A 17,257-nucleotide genomic window follows, 5' to 3' on the forward strand; every position below is an offset into this window, starting at 1 on the left:
TCTTTTACTTTTTTTTTACTGTTGAAAAAAAAAAAAAAACAATGAGGAAAATCTCTCCGTCAATCAGAATATGTGACAGCCTACACAAGCAATGATCAATATCTCAATAAACTGGCATTTTAAAATTCCATGGTGACAGTCCAATGCTTTTGATAAATATCATCAACACAGGCACATTAACAATTTACAAAGATGTGATTCACTCTGAATACTGTAACAGACCAATGAACCACTCTAATCTGGTGGCACATTGTACTAATGAGATTTGTACGAGTTCCACCCGTGTGCACAAATCTAACCTAACGTGCCGAAGCCTAATAGGGTGCAGCGGGGAAAGTGTTCATCTGAAGCAGCGAGGTCATGCAAAATGGGCTTAGTTCCATCTCACTGATTGGTCAGTCAGTCATCAACGGTTTATCGTTATCGTTATGGCTACCGATAAGGCATGAAAGGCTTCTAAGTGGGTGGCATCAGGCTCCGACATCGCAGCCCATGTGGGCAATTAAACGCAGTGTACTTGCACAGACCTGCATGGAAACAACATCATCTCTATGCTATTTGAAGCAATGTCGCCAGCAATAGTAACACCTTTTCATGGTCAACAGAATCAATTGCTATAGAATGCAAAGCGATGTGCACAATCTACACTCTCAACATCCTGTCCATAAGTACATAATTGTTCTGATGAAATTTCTAGCCTCTTTTAGTTTTGATTTGTTTTTGTTTTGACAAAGGCACATTATTAACACTGAGTAATACAGACTGTATTGCACTTCCTCTTATTTTCTCCCAAAATTTAAAGCTCAATGGATAAAGATCACAATCACTAAGGCAAATGTCAAGTCATGTTGACCTAAATCTGGTTTTACCTAATATTTTGACTTGGCATTTCAACTTCGCAAATGTTTTTGTTGTTGTTATTGTTGTTGTTTTTTGGAGACACCCCTCCAATCCTAATATGCAGATAAGGATTTTACCTAAAATGACTTCCCATGACATTGCCCTCCTGGTGAGGTCAACAAACTTTTAGGGCACCTCTCACACAACACATCATCTATTCAAAATAATGATTAGAGTGTCCAGTTGTTTTTATTGCAACTGACTGACAAATAACCATTCACTAACATGTATATACACAGCGGTTGTTCAGTGTTTTGTGTATGTAGTAATAGTCACGCTAAAAATCATTGGCATACATACCATCCCAGCATGTATATGGATGCCCATGATTTTTATCATGGCTACATCTCAGACACTGAATAATCAGTCTGTATTTGCATCAATGGAGGGCTATTTGTCAATCAGTTGCAATGCCTATACTTCACAATAATGGTCTCTAACAATGTTGTTCAAATCATTTCTGTGTGAGTGATGCAAATTGCAAGGTGATTTCATGATCCTGCATGCCAGTGACGTATCATCTAGACAACAGATGAGATCAAAAGTTGCACAATCTCCCATTTATAGAATACGACAACGAGAGAAGCAAACAAATTATATAGAGCGCCACCACTTCACCACTGTTCAAGATGAACCCACATTTGGTACATTCACATCACAGTTACAGGATCCCCCTCCTCCCCCCCCCCCCCCCACCCTTTTCTCTTGAAATAGTTTTGATAGGCCTATACATACATTTAACTTGGTATGCACCGCACGGCTGTATTTGTTCACGTAATGATGAAACATTCCCGGAATCTCTAGATAGCATCCTGCACTGTGGAGTACGGTTGGATAGAGAAAGCTTGGGGAGACAACAAAAACAATTAGCAGCGTCCATAAAACAGATGGCTGGAGAACTAAGTCAGGGAGATAATCTGAGACGGGAGCCAAGGCGAGATCAATTATGAGACCGACAATCAGCCGCTAAATGAGTCATTCTCTTTCGTCCAACATCAGCCGCTCGATTCCCTTCGGCCGGGGGAGAGGGTGTCATCTGGGGGCAATTACTCCTCTAAATTATTCCACACGAGGCATTGAGCTACACACCCCCACGTCTGAGGTCTTAATGACACCACTGGAGCTTTCATAGCACTGTGCATTCACATTTGTAGTCTCTTCACATCTTCCATCTGTCCTTACATTCAGGTAGGAGTCACACAACAACAATGACAAAACATTCAAAAATTAACTATCAATACCTCTGCAGCAGCACAGTATTCATATCATAAACTTTGTTCCAGGTTTGCCAACTTCTGCAGACCTACATAGAAAGGACATCTGATAAGCAGGAAAATGCATATTTCAAAGGCAAAAACATACTTCTTTTTTTTTCAAAGATGAAGTAATATCACATCAAGTAGAATGCAAACATAACTGAATCTTTACGACCAACAACATGAATGATCATCTACACCATAATGCAAAAAACTTAAGCCACCATCCCCCCTCCCCCCTTATTGGCAGAGATGAACAAAATGTATGTCTGAAGTTAGAAATTTGATTCACAATGTAAACTCCTTTCTGGTGAATGGCCACAGATTACTGTGTATCAACTCGCAGACAGACTCATTAAGGGAAAAACGACCTGGAATAACTTTGCACCACCAATGGAGACGGATGAGCATGAATAGAATTCTATGGATTATTCATCGGTCCCCAGCTCTCTTCACACACACCACAGGCCTAATGAGTGAGGCGAGTGAGTCAAAAGCTAGGGACGGGTGATCCAGAGATTTTAGTGCGCGATCAATCACCTCAGCACAAAAGGCATTATCACTGGAGTCATATGGTGACCCTCAGAGCATAGTGAATGCTGGACATTAATCTTAAATGACCCATCAGCTAGAAAGCACAAACAAATCTAATATATCCTTTCTACAATGGCATCTCCACGATCAAATTTTTTCACATTACTGTACAATGTAAATCACAATAAAAAAAGAAAAGAAAAGTGGAGAATAGCCTACTGTAAAAGTGGATATTTTCGCACGACTAATTTTTCATGCTTGGCCGGGTCAGAAGAGTTTCGTGTGTTTTTAATTCCGCGGAATCAAGACATCACGCACAGGAACATTTAGCAAGCAAAAATATTCACATGCTTTTATTTTCGCGCTAGTGTCTGGTTGCACGAAATGCGCGAAAATTTCAACACCGCAAAAATTTCCACTTTTACAGTATATGTATCATGTCAAGACAGCTCTCATGTTGGTATTTAAATAACTTTATCATTTCAACACATCTAAAATCTCAACGATATTTTCACTCAGACTGTTATGTTCATTTCTTTTTTCACTGTGCCTAAGAAGAATAAATTCCCTTGTGGAAAAATACAATCCTGAACAGGCTGAAACTGGGTATGTGTTTGCCATGAAATCACTGTGCATAATGCCAACAACTTGTATGACTAAACTCAACAGTTTCCATCTTATATGGGTAACAGAAGAGTATTATAACTCAAGATCATTTGGAAAATGACAAACAGCATGACAAACTTTTAAGGAATGAAACTGAATTAGAAGTCCTTGATTAATAATCAATAAAAGGAACCATGCAAGGCATACTGCCTTCAATAGATGTATATCATCAGCTGAGATCCTGAAGGGTGCTTTCGCATTCTAAGATTTGAGCGTAAATAAGAATGAAATATTCAATTTTCATGAAATGAAAAGTTTATTCAATTAAAAGTGGGTTGATTTATAAACACTGTTCCAAATATAGGGCAAAATTGCACCCTTGTGGTATCAATTTGGATCATTTTACTGAAAATGAAGCTAATCTAAAATTGACACCATAATGTAGAAAAGATTGAGCTCTACAACATGATACTGATAACTCAATACCCCTCTTCCCAGAAAATTCTGATAAAGCCCTTCTGGTTCTCAGCCAATGATATGATTGATATTCATTTCCAATTTCCCACCTGCCCAGATAAGTGGTTGCCAATGTTTGATTTTATGTCTTCGGTGCAATTCAACAAGTTCCATCTACAATACAGGTGGAATCTATGGTGTAGACTATGTCTTTGCAAGGCTAGCCAAGCAGATACTTGACCCGTTGAAGACTAGTCCGGAGTATACTCGTGCAGGTGTCAACAGAAAATGCAGGTTATAGCAAAATCAGCTCATTATCAATGGGATAAGTTTAGCATGGGTTGCTGAGGGTCATTATTTTGAAAAACATACATTTCAAAGGCTTATTCTACATATATGTACATATGTCCAAATTTGTTTTACTAATCGCAAGACAGAAACACAAGGTTCTTGTAACAATGGTGAATGAAGACAGGGTACAGGGTACATTGTAGATGGAAAAACATGAATTCTGAAGACATGTTAGATAGAAGACAGGAGTCCGATGGGGGCGGGTAAGAGATCTATTTATTTTGTCTGTAGCAGGAGATAACTCCAAATAATACAGCCTCCATTTCCTTCCTAACATAAATGTATTATTTCTTTCCATCAAGAGATGCCAAGATAGATTATATAATTATTCTGACTCACTTTTTTTTTTTCCACTGTAAAAATAAAAGTAGGAATAGCTGGATAAAGAGGGGAGCTCATTCCGCCCCATTCACCTGCAAAAATAACAATGGATTAAATAGCTCTACTGTCTGGCAAGACTATCAAAAAAGGCAAAAAAAACCCACACAAACTGCAGATTCTCATGCATTTCAAACCAGAAAAATTATCATTCTGCTGCTTTGTACAAAGATAGCAGAGGACCCAAAGGTAATGAACCTTGCACTCTGTTAACATTGCTTAAGCACACTTGACATAACACTGACTTGACTGTTCATGACAGGTTTTCTTAAAGTCAAGGCCAAATGTGCTCAATACAATTGTGGCTCTCTCTTTCCTCTTGATCTTCGAAACACAAAATGGGATTTGGGGCTAAAGGTACAATGTACCACTTCTGAGTCATGCATATCAACTTATCAACATTGCTCCATTATATCTTGAATTGTGTTGGTACATTCTGTATTTTAACCTGTACAAAGACTGTACGTTTGACATCAGACACTGCTTTATAGGAGACATTCGTGTAAACAGGCATACAGTGAATGCCCTTTGCACCGCTACCAAGAACTATTTTTCACAGTAAGTGTAACAGTTATTTTGAGTATATACAGTAAGTCTATTAATTGCAGTTCTTGTCATGGTGACACACACAGTTCTTGTCCATTATAATAGAATGCAATGACACACGATCACTTTTAATTCTAACATCCTTTCACTAACGACCAATAATCTGCACAGTTTGATGAGAAAATATCTAGACAGATTAAATGGTAAACACTATGAAAAGGAATTTTTACATCACACTTCTCATTTTTGCTTGTCTTTTAGGTTCATAATTGAGAGAAAATCAAAGGGAAGCTCTTCATGTTTGAATTGAACAAACAAAACGAAATACAAACAAAGTCTATGATAAAATCAGGCATTTAATTTAACATCGGATCTATGAAATTTCAGAGTTTTATGGATTCACAGGATTGACAGAGTATCTGTCACTATCAATTATAAAATGCAAATGAAGATGTGTTGATAATGTCGTTTCCCAACAAGATTTTACTGGCGGCAAATGAATCATCATTAAAATCCATTCCAAACCGATGACTCAAATTAGAGAATCTTCTATCATTCATATCCAATTATTCCAGTCTTACAATGATCCTGCAATACTGCCATTTGACATGGAGTGTTCACGAAATTAAATGATTTACAATAAAATATTGATCATTGTTATTACCCTTTCATTAAAAAAGGAAAACTTAGGGGAAGATGGCAGGCTTGACTGCATGTGTATTACGGAAGTCACTTTCCCCTCAAGAGGTGACATCATTTTTAAAACATTGGGCTGAACAATCTATAGACCTGCCGAAATGCAAACATGGGACGCAGCCACCGACTTGAAATCACATCATTCACATTGAATGGAGTTTCTGTCTGTCTGAGGAGCCCCGACGAAGTTTTACATTCGGAAGCACCGTCATTACATTTGTATCATCCAGGCCTCTTGGTGTACATGGAGGGCTGACAAATTGGCAAGGACTTCTCAATCACAGGGCGTGATGGGCAATCAATTCAACGCATCATCACAAGCAAGCGAATCCCCAGACTTCGTCTATTAGTCTCCACTCCAGTGGTTGCTTCGCAATGATGCACGACTCTGGCATGGATTCTTAAAGGAGTGAAGATGGTTCAACAGACCCTGTGCAAAGATCCATTCAACCCAACTACATACATGTATAAACTATAATGACCAGAAGAACATGAATTGTCTTTATTTTGTTCTCTGTAAACCTTAAAGAAAATATTATAAAATGGGTTCTAGGACGTCTGCAATCTGATTGGTCTATCATCATGCATTGATTTTTACTTATCAACACTAAGCCATGCATCCAGTAAAATTTGAATGCATAGCTCAAGCCACGTACAGTACAGTGTTGTACGTGTAGGTGTAGCGTGATCGCGCAAAAAGTTCAATTTCATGTGTTTATGGGCCAATTTTATAAAACGAATGATGTACAGGCCAGATCAATGAGAACTGGATGCTCTTGTTTAACTTTGGAAACAATTTAAAACCTCCTTGCTGCGCTCATGGGCTTGAACAGTTCCAAAGTTGAACTTGCGCATCAAATTCTCACTGATCCACTGCGTCCTGTGCATCATTTGTATAATGTTACATTTCTATGTACAGTTATCAATATAGAATTAGAAAGACGAATGAGGAATATGAATTGGGGGAATGACAGGGAGCTGTACACATTAGGAAAAATATTTTCCTTTCTTTTCCTATTTTTTTTTTTAATCCACTTGAATAGCAAAGCTTCATGAAACATCAGCATTTCCGTTTAATATGATTTATCAAAACGTGACAGAATCTTCTGGCACACTGTCAACAAGGAAAATGAGTACCACAAAATTACAGTCAAGAGCATAGTCAGGTCTTTTCAATTCATCATTGTCAAGGATGATTGTGCGTGCAAGGGCAAATCAATCAAGATGAAAGTTTTGTTCTATATTTATATGTCAAACGGTAATTTCAGTGACGCAAAGAAAATGCTTCACAATGTCAGTTGCTTAGTCTTTTCATGAACACATAAATGAAATATCGTCACCAGCAGCTATGGCAATTGACAGCATACTGGCAAGAATAATGATATGCACAAACTACAACATACATACGTATATTTGATGCACACTATACGTCAGCAAAAGGTGACTGATGTACATTTGTTGTGAGATTTTCAGGGCCATTTTTATATAGCACAGAGTTTTTTGGTTTAGCGGTTATTTTTCATTTTTGTTTTATTTTGTATCCAGCTACAATTCACTTGATGAGCATGAACATTCCGTTTTGAGCCCACTCAGATTGCTGTGGCTGCTGGCATGGATCTTGTTCACAGACCTGCCAATCATAGAATTCAGTATGTATGGGCATAACTTAGAGAAAATAAATGCAGAAATGGAAATTTTACCCATCTTCTCATTGTACATCACTACTAACAGGTGTTGACAAAGATAGGAACACCAAGGCTGAATGAAGTTTCTTCTTCCCTAAACAAATTGGAATGTTCCCACTTTAAATGGGAACAGTTGGCAGGTGATTGTACTTCCTAAGACCAATAATCTTTTACGGTCCTTTACAAAGGCCTAGTGGTTGTAAGAGATGGAGGGGATCTCTTCTAGCCATTAGTGTGAATTATAATGTCAACCTGTGGGTATACTGCAGGGTAAGGCTGCAAGAAGACTTAAAATAGCATTTCAGCACCTGATTTTAGTAATGTAAACAACCACTCATCTTGCAAAATTACTCAAGCATTGCTAGGAATGGCATGGTTGAATACAATGTCCACATACTGTATTTCATGTGGGGTGTACACATATTGGATTTTATGCGGGGTGATTTGCATGGGCCAATGCAAGCTATCACTGAAAGGGGAGCCATGCCCTTCCTGATACACACTATAAACTTACAAGTACATGGCCAAGAATTTTGTTTAGCCTGCGAAGATTTTTTTTTCTTAAGCAGCATGCAATATTAATGCATCCAAACTTGACCTACAAAACTATAGATTACATTGTACATACGCCCACTCATGTGAAATAATGTGCCTTGGTCCCTAAGGTGACACAATGTGGGTTGGGGGAGTATATAATCTCTATCACAGTAAAAAAAAAAAAAAAAAAAAAAAAAAAGAGACATTTTTGCCTGCTTAAAACTTTGGTGAATTTTGTGAGGAGCTAAGAGTGGTGGAAGTAAAATGCACACAAAAGTTCTTGTCTACATACAACATACTGAGTGCCAGTAGCTATTGTGGAAGTCTCACACCGCGGAAAAGGTGGTCGGCTGCGATTCGCCCAAGTTTCATGCCGCAAATGGTCATAGTTTTGACAATAATTGACAATTTGTGTCCAAAAGTCCATGCCAATCAGAGCAAACTACGGTGAGGGCTACACGAGGGTCACTGTACTTCTACTATAATTACTATACTTATGTACTTACTTAAATTACACTTATTTCCAGTTTTTCATCATTTGCTCGACATGCAGATGAGACCAAAAAAAAAAAAAAAAGTACAAAAGTCTTGAAGAGAGATGTCTGCCTCTGTATCAAAGTCTGTCACACAAATGAACTTTAGTGGATTTGCATCATGCCCACATATACTTGTATGACAAAAAAGAATGAAGAGCTGAGGGAAAACATATTCTCTACTAGTTCATCACATGCCATCTTTTAGCCCAGGGCCCTAATTATGGATGGCAGATGCCTGTAATCAAGTACTCGAGTCGCTAAACATCGGACTCCTCACCCAGTGAAGAGCACACAGATGCAGAATTTGGTGAGGTCTATATTTAGGCACATAACCTCCGTGTCTGAAACAAGAGAGGCTGGCATTATTTGAATACTGGTTCGTGTGCAGCAGTCCAGGACGGAGAGACTCCCAGATTTGATACTTCCCTTCAGCTGGTATGTTGTGAATCACAACCAATCGTCATTACAAGGAAGGTCAAGAATAGATGGAAAAACAATCAACCTCCACTCCTACACAGATATGAAAGTGCAAACAAACAGACATTTCATAGAGGACTTTCAAATCCATATTGTGCTGACTGATACAACTTATGTGAACATATTCAAGAACAACATTGTCATGCTGTATGCCCTAGCCCATTTTATGCTAGAAACCATATTCATGTATCAAATATGCGAGCATTCTATATACAGTAAGTTAAAAAAACGGTATGCAAAATGACAAAAAAAAGCCCAAGAACAACAACCAAGGAACAATGGCTAGTTGCTGACTTTATGACAAATTACTTTCTGTTTTTTGGTTGTTTTTTGGTTTTTTTTTTTTCTGTAAGTACAATACAGTGCAACATTTCACTGCTAGGGAAAGTAAGCTAGGATTCCTGAACCCCTCAGCTTCCCCATTCTACCAAAATCCTGAATAAAACAAACTTTTGAGTACTTTTCTCTTTTCCAGCCTATTTTCCTAAAAACACTATTGACCATTTTCTTTTTATTAATTCATTACAATTTGTATTTCTAAGGGGGTATATCAAGAATACTTTTTTTTGAGGGGGGTGGGGGTATAGCAAGGCTGTGATACATTAGAAACAAGGTCTACTCACAGAAGTCATGGTGTTCAGAGGATGTACAATGTACAAATCCTATCATGAAATTTTGTTAATCAGACTTCATTGCTGTGTATGTATGTTGTTATGTCTTGTCTTTGTATTGGCTGTAAGTCTTCATGTATGCCCAAACAAAAGATTCCGCATGCCAGTACAGTAAAATAGTCGGCGGTATTTGATGGGCAATTTTATCAGATGCGTGGCATTGGCATGTGCAAGCTTTGTCCGTCGCTTCCGTTCAAGTCCCAAGTCTCTGTCTACCCTCATGAGTCACAGTGTCTCGATTCCTTGACCAGCCGTTTGAGAAGTGCGATGACTTTATTCCTGCCAATTCCACTCTCAGACTATCATCCTATAAATACATGTAGGGCATTGTTCCAAGAGTCACTGTCCTGCCGGGCGGGAAGCAGAATCGTCACGGCAACCCATCCAGAAGATTTTCTCTTTTGGCTTTATATACTCTGCTCATAACAATCATGGCATTCCCTTCCGTAGTGGTAATAACATCATCCAGCTCTTGTCCTGCTGTACCAGTACTTCACTACCCAACAAGATCAACGGCACAATGACAAAAGCATCTTCCATAACAAAGGATGATGCAACTTAATATTCAAACAAAAATTACTGCAGCTGTCCCTTTTCATTTCACATATTATCATCGTATATCAATCAGTGACATACGCTATAGACAGGAATAGTAAACAAGTCAATTCAATATTTGGATCAATCATGAATGATTACAATAAATTCTGCTACCAATACCAGCCGACATACAATGTGCAAGAGAAAAAAAAGGATAAGGAAGTGGAAACATGATTTAAGACATATGATATGAAGATGAGGGATGAACAATTAACAATATGCTCTGAAAGTAAAGCACAATTACTTTGACTAAAACTGAAAGCACACGGAAAGGAGAGTATGCCTCCATTGTTTGAGGCTTTAATAATAAGCCTCGCTTCGACGCTGTGGGTAAGGGATTCCGTGATCTGGCCAGACACACTAGATGGAAGAATCTACGGTTTAGACGTTGCCAAATCAAAGCACACAATGCTTACCATCTACGTACATTCATCCTTCAATTCAGAAAGATAATAAAGTTCATCTTAGTATGCAGGAAGCAAAGTGAGCATAAAGGACACTGATCAGGTCACCATGTGAGAAAATTGACAATCAGAATCAAATTCTGCAAATCCTTTTCATACATACATCAATTTTATTAAATGTGACCCTGCATTTTGCGATGCATGGTCACAAATATTCACTGTTGGATAAAGCGATGTCACTTTTGGAGAGAATTCAACACAAATACAATGTTGTATTTGTTCTACCTGAAGGTATCTTTTATTTATGTGTGTGCCTGTTTTTTCTAGTTCAATACATTATTTTCGTACTTGTGTATCTGCATGTTTTTGTTTTTAACAAAATATCTCATTGTATATGATATGTGCTTTGTATGAAGTAAATAAAGAGTATAATAAAATGACGATAATGATCATAATAATAATAATAATAGTAACTGCTTGGCAGAAGTATTCGCTCTCAGAGTGCTTTTCTAGTTTGAAATGTTCCAAACCTATACATTTGTATTTAACATCACATCCTACATATTGTAGCAGCTCTATGTTTATTCTCACAGTCTTGAGAGAAAGAGAAAGAAATAGGGCTAGCTTTAACTAAGAACTATGCCATACATAAACTTTACGTAGATATGAATATGTACATCAAAACTAAACAGCTATGTGTACATGGGAATAGGAAATAATTTCCCTAAAAATTAAAGAGGATTTTAATAATATTGCTCATGAGCATGATGTACTAATTATTTCCACTTTTTTTTCAAATTCTCATATCTTCAACATTATTATACAAGATTGTACCTGTTAATGGTGTGATGAGATTTCTATCACAGCAAACAATATGCTAATACAGTACAGGTACATACAATGTATGCCGTCCTTCAATCAATTAAGACAGAGTGGCTGACGTATCTATAGAACAGATAGACATCAACGCAGTTTACTCCATAAGAGAATTGTGAATCTGGTGATGACTCTCTGTATTGGATTGTGTGTTTAGTGTATGGGGGGGGGGGGAAGGGTTGATGTACATTGTATCTGCTTATTACATGTAAGTGGAAGGCTGACCCATTGTATTCATCCAGCCTCGTACTACATTAAACTGAATCAGTAGTATTCAAGGGATAAGTATAATTACCTACACTCCAGTCTGCAAAATACAATTATACTGTAGTGTACCAGTTGAGCTCTCTACTTCTATTAGAAAGGTTCATTGTATCCACTCATTAACAAATTTATACAGAAACAGTGTAAAGCAATCTAGCTCCCACTTCACATACTTGCAGAAACTTGAATGATAACTGGTTAACTACGTGTAAACTTCCCTCATAGATGACTGAAAAAAAAATTGAAAATTGAAAATTGTGTGTCCTGAATATACTTTGCTTTCTTATCTAAATATAGAGGTACTGCATCATGGTATGTTATTCAGTCTACACACTGAATAAACACAACCATTACAAACTGTAGATTATACCAATTATCAAATCACTACAAGTACAAAACACCACATTAACATTCAAGATTTGTATCCTGATGAAAACATCTATAGTATACAAATGGACACAATATATTACACAATACTATTGAACCACTTCTTTAGGAAAAAAGACTACAATGTACAATTAGGCTTCACTGTCTTGGGTAAAAACGCAATACATTTGATAATGAAACGCTAAGCCAATCAAGTGTTACAAATGAGGTGTGCTGTCAACTAGCCAAAACACGTGTACGCATTATACTTTGTAACCAATGGCTTGAAACCACGGTAAAGCTACAACGTACAATACATGTATTATCACACAGTGCTTGGTATGCTTGTTCACTATTCAATGCTAGACAGAGAACTGCACACTAATGCCAGAAAAGGTTCTACAATGTACAATGCATACACTAATGGACATCATGCTTGCAGAAGCACGCTTTCAACGCTACCCGACCCTGGAGTTGACTGTGATACCAATGGTAAAATCTGGTGGGTGGTGGTGAAAATCAATATCACGAGAAGGAGTTAGAGATTGTGCCCGTACGTGATGCAATAATCATGCCCTCACCATTCATTCTTCTTCTCTAAAATACAGAAATGTCCAGATTATTGAGCATTCAGACCATCGAATCTGATTCCTGCAAAGGCGTTTCACACAAAAAAGGAAGCGAAAAAAAAAAAGACCCAAAAAGTGCACTGTTTAAGTATTCTAGGATGCCTTCATTCAATCAACTGTACTTGATTGAAATTCATCAATCTCATGAAAGCGTGGGGCGGGGGGGGGGGGGGGGGGGAGGGGGGGGGGGGAGAGCTAGAATGTATTGTACTATTGTAGCCCTCACTGTACAGAGGAATGAGTGTGGGCTATGCATTGCAAGCATGCTGACGAATCCCCAAGTCATCGTGGAACATTCGTCCTAATTTTGCCCAAGACATCAATTCTCTGAAACTGTCTGCATCCTCCACAGAGTTCTGGAAATATTCATCGTCGGCTAACTGATGCCAACGGGCATCACACTTCCACCTAATCTTTCAAGTCATTTGTTGGCAATACACAGTGTACAGATCTCATCCCTGAAATTGTCTCTTGCTCACAGCAATCTAATAAACATATGATGTGGGTTTATCGCAAGTATTTCGTACTGTTCAATAATCACAAGAATGCAGTGTGTGATTATTTACACTGGCTGTTTCAACATCTGCATAAGATAGCAAAGCAACGGCCTGATGACTTTTAAGCAGCACAGAAAACACAGTATCTATTATCTCTTCATATCCGCCGACATGTGTATATGCACAACTAAAGCCAACACATTTTAATTAATCTGTCTCTCTCTTACACACACAAACACACACACACATACAAGCAGCATCACTTTTAAAAATGGTTAATTCTTCATCTCTTGAAAAAAAAAAAGTGCATTCAAGAAGTGATCATGCATTGGTTACTGTGACTACACTGTACCTGGTATTGAAGCATGTAGCAGGATGCTGCCTTATATCATTTTATTGTATATGTAGGTGGCTCATTTACACAAAAAAAAAAAAACGTGAAGAGGTTTTTTTTTTTGTTTGTTTGTTTGTTTGTTTGTTTTTTTTTTCATGGCCGCACTTGGAAACCTGACTTTACTTGAGCCAATACAAAATATCGGATTCTCATTTTAACACTGTCAATGGAACTCTCTGGGATATCATGGCGCAACTTTTCCATAACCAGACCACTGATTGCCAATGTTTACAAATGTATGATAGTCATTTTCTTGAAATATAATGTACATTTTCATCTGCAGGTATTGAAAGCTTTGCACCTACATGTACACAATTTACTTCAATTTCAGAGCTTGGGAAACTTAGTTGACACTGCATATTTCAAACACAGCATTATATTACATCAAATATAATTCCCTCCATAGATTTTTCTCACATAGTCATTATAAAAAAATGCCTGAGTGGGCCACAAAGACACTGCTTGCTTGTTTGTGCCAGACCAATACCCATACTCACTGGTTTTGAGTCATACTGTAGAAAGTCTTGCTGGCAATTGGCGAGGAAATCGAGAAGTTGATCTATTGTTAATGTTGCAGGCATACTGTCAGATGCGAGTACACAGGGACTTCCTTGGGCAAATATGATTATTGTGATAGCATTGCTATAAATAGGGTTGCAGCATCTGCATCCTTATCAACAGATGTATTTCGGCACGGAAGGTAACACGAAAGGTGAAAGTCTCGATGGAGCATGCTGTGGCATCCAAGCGGCATCAACCTTAGATTCTGATGTTGCAAACGAGATCTGAAGCAGAGATCTCACCAGGTAAGTCTGAACTAAAATGAACACCACTGTTCATTCTCCCAGTCCCTGCTTAGTTACATTCAGGTTTGGTGAGAATCTATAAAATCTATCTTTCCAACATCATACAAAACCAAATCTCCATGTTCAGACCCTCCTGTTCCCTTCCACAAGGTCTCTAGATTTGCGAGATAGACAGAATTGGATTTTTCATCAATTTAATCGAAAGGGCAATTTGCACTGAAGAGGGAAAATTGCATAAGTCTCAAAAAGTCTCAAGAGTATAAAAATCTCTGAATGTCTCTAGAAGTATCAGATTATGAAGGCCTCCTACGAAGAGGTCTAACAAATTTATGGCAAAATTTCTAAGAAACTTCAAAAAAGACCATCCAAAAATATTGCAGTGAGGGATAATTTTCCACCATTACATAATATTTGCCTTCATGATTTGCAACAAGAACTTTCATTGCAGAAAACTCATGTGACTTCCACTCTTCTCTGGCAATATTTACCAATTACGCTGTGTGAAGTGCATGACATTGTATGTTTCTTTGCTAGCCAGGCAGGCTCCTTCTTGGACTTACTTTTGTGCACAAAAATATGATGCATGTACATTGCAGTGTATGCACATTACAGAGCAAACAACAACAACAACAACAAACAAACTCATAGGGTTTCTAAACTGCAGTGAAACCACGATTTTTTGACACAATTGAATGGGAGAGATCCAACACTATTAGTATTGATGTGAACAATCTTTCCTGTTTAGAGAGGATCCCTCTTCTGATGAAGTTGGTCAGATTTCCCCAGCCTAAAAACCCATCCACAGTGGTCATCATCCTTAAATTGGACAACATGCATTCTAAACCTTACCCTTTCTGTCCCCTTTCCCTTCAAGGCAATGGTACAACACAGTCAGCACTTTATTTTTAGCCCCAACAAACAAATGCTCACATGGGGCAGCAACATGTTGTAGAAGTTCACCTGAAACAGCAGAGAGTGGCAACACATCCGACTCAAACTCAAAGTTGTCATACCTCTTTTATCCAATGCGTAATGAACGGATGAACGCAAACAGATGAACAGCTGTGTCAATGTTTTACTTCCAAAATATAATCATCCCTACCCCTTCCCCATGCCCCCCCCCCCCTCCATGAATATTGGAACCTTCACTGCTTGAAGCACTAGCAGCAAAGGTCCTCGTATTTCATCTGGCCTTCAAAATCTTCACAGAATTTGATGATCTCTGTTATTCAAGATAGTGCTACAGTGCGATACTTTACCATTTGGCAACATCTGGCCTTCAAAATATGCACAGAATTCTATGATCTCTGCTATCAAAAGGTAACGTTACAGTGTGATACTTCACAAGTTGCCAACATTTAATAGGCACGAGAATGGCTCAATGCCATGTCTAGAGTAGTGTCATTAATTCAGTCATATTTATTACTAATATTTATGGGACTCATAATCCACTAACCGACATTAATTATATCAGGTCAACAACTAATCATTAGGTGATATCGTAATTAAAAGTTCTTGAAACAAATTATATGGTAGTTTAGAAAGTGTGCTAACTAGAAGTGCATGCTTACTTGTATATAGTCATTTTTGTAATGCGTACATGCATATCACATTTCCCCTCTCTTTCGGCACTTCCTGCTGGGCCGTCTCCTGCAAAAACAGGCTACAATACACTTCAGGACTGACAATGTCCTACAGTCTTGGGACGCAAACAAGGGCGGGGAATTGGGTGGGATCAAATCCCGGCTGCACTACGCACCATCATCTCGTATTAGTTGATTTCCTGAGCGCGCACACACGCTCCCGAAATAGGCCGGGATGATAATCCTGTCCCGACACTAGTGAGAATTCTCGGAGGGCTTGAGACGAGCGGGAAGCACAATTGAAGGGGAAAAGTGAAACTCACCTCCGAGAGATTTAAACCTCTTGTACCTTGTCCATTACGACCTGATCTACAGGAAGTGAATCCGGCTGTAACTTGTGAAGATGATTCTCGCCAGGGAAGAAGGAATTAACAACTATGTACTGGGATATCACACATACAGTGAAAGGAAATACCTCTACTGGAGCAATCAGCTGAATATTAAATTCACACATGTACACTATAATATTTCATCAACAGTTGTAACAGAGTAACACACGCTGGTAACCCTGTAAATCTATGCTCAAAATGTCATGTGTTTGTGACAAAAAATTTGAACACACTCTGCATACTGTAGTCATTCAACTGAATGGCACTCTATTTGCGAATGTACGTGACTAATCTTTGTACAGTATGTACATACTGAAACAGCTCAAGAGCAAACACAATTAGGGCTGCATAATAACCATTTATTTATTTACATGAATTTGGTGAATTCTCAGAAAACTTACAGAAACATATTGTATGCACAATCCAACATTTCTGGCAAATTTGACATCATGCTTGAAATGGGAGGAGATGTACAGTGTATTTTACTTCATGGACAATACTTAACTGCCTCCACCATTGAGTATAGTTATGGTATCAAGTTTTCATCACATTATGCAAAATGTGTAAAACTTCTACTTTCTACCAGTCGGCTTTATAAAAGGGAATGTTAAAAATCAGCAATTCAACACCACTGATCACACACACACAAAAGCATGATCTAAAACTAGAAATGTCGCTATGGCGACCGGTATGCCTCCGCCATAATGCATGATTCTCCTAATAGGTCTATAGTTCATGTGGATAATGTGTGATTACATTTTCACAAAATTGGCAAAATATTTAAAATGACATGTTTGTCACAAATGTGTTGAATGTTCACCTT

This window comes from Diadema setosum, chromosome 5 (genome assembly GCF_964275005.1).
Source record: "Diadema setosum chromosome 5, eeDiaSeto1, whole genome shotgun sequence".
In the NCBI taxonomy this organism is placed as follows: domain Eukaryota; kingdom Metazoa; phylum Echinodermata; class Echinoidea; order Diadematoida; family Diadematidae; genus Diadema; species Diadema setosum.